Raw genomic sequence first — 1,225 nt, forward strand, 5'->3', positions numbered from 1 at the left:
TTTAATGCCCTATCAATTTTGGTTGGGTCGATCTCGGTTTACTCATTTGTGAGATTTCTTTATTAATTTTATGTATTCTGAGTTTAAGATTTTGATTCATTATTCTTTTTCAAATTTAATTGTTTTTATTAGGTTGATTATTTTAATTTTTTTTAATAATTTTTTGGGATTGTTTCCTTATATTTTTACTTCTTCTAGACATATGAGGTTTTGTTTTTCTTTGTCCCTGAGTATTTGGGTTGGGTTGATTATGTATTCTGTTATTAATTATTTGGGAAGTTTCTTATCCCACCTTACTCCCATGGGTACTCCGTTTGTTCTTATGCCTTTTATGGTTATTATTGAGTCTATTAGGTTAATTATTCGCCCAATTACCCTGTCTATTCGGTTAACCGCTAATATGATTGCCGGCCACCTACTTCTGTCTCTTTTGGGTTCTTCTGGAGTTGGGGCGAGGGGAATTGTATTGTTGTTTTTGTTATTTATAGTTCAAATTATATTGTTTGTTTTGGAGATTTTTGTGTCTCTGATTCAGGCCTATGTATTCTCGATTCTTTCCGCCTTGTATAGAAGGGAGTCTTAGTTATTCTTGTTTATTGATTTTTTATGATTAAATATACCCAAAATCATTCGTTTCATTTAGTTACGCCTAGTCCGTGGCCTATTGTAATTTCTTTTAGTATTTTCAATAATTTAGTTTTTATTGTTAGGTGGTTTCATGGTCTTAATAATTTTATGTTAATTTGATCCATTCCCGGAACTTTAATTTGTATATATTTGTGGTGACGTGATGTTTTGCGGGAGGCTACTTATCAAGGGTGCCATTCTGCTGATGTTGTTACTGGGATGAAAATTGGGATGATTTTATTTATTTTATCGGAAGTTTTATTTTTTTTTCTTTTTTTTGGGCATATTTTCATTCAGCTCTGGCTCCTAGGATTGAGATCGGTCAGCTGTGGCCCCCCAAGGGGATTGTTCCTTTTAATCCTTTTGATATTCCTTTAATAAATACAATTATTTTGGTTTCTTCGGGGTTGACTATTACGTGGTCTCATTATTCTTTGATTAGAAATGACGTTTGGGAGAGTAAAATTAGGTTAATGATGACTATTTTTTTAGGTGTTTATTTTTCTTGTCTTCAGTTGTTTGAGTATGTTAATGCTTCATTTACTATGGCTGATTCTATTTACGGTTCGACTTTTTTTATTTCCACGGGGTTTCATGG

At 32.4% G+C, this 1,225-nt stretch overlaps 1 pseudogene; it reads left to right on the plus strand.

The window, feature by feature from the left end:
* Nucleotides 1–606: 606 nt before the first annotated feature.
* On the plus strand, nucleotides 607–1,220 carry LOC108722185 (cytochrome c oxidase subunit 3-like; annotated as a pseudogene).
* The last annotated feature ends 5 nt before the right edge of the window (nucleotides 1,221–1,225 follow it).

Source organism: Mycetomoellerius zeteki, unplaced genomic scaffold (genome assembly GCF_001594055.1).
Source record: "Mycetomoellerius zeteki isolate Tzet28-1 unplaced genomic scaffold, Tzet1.0 scaffold1985, whole genome shotgun sequence".
Lineage (NCBI taxonomy): Eukaryota > Metazoa > Arthropoda > Insecta > Hymenoptera > Formicidae > Mycetomoellerius > Mycetomoellerius zeteki.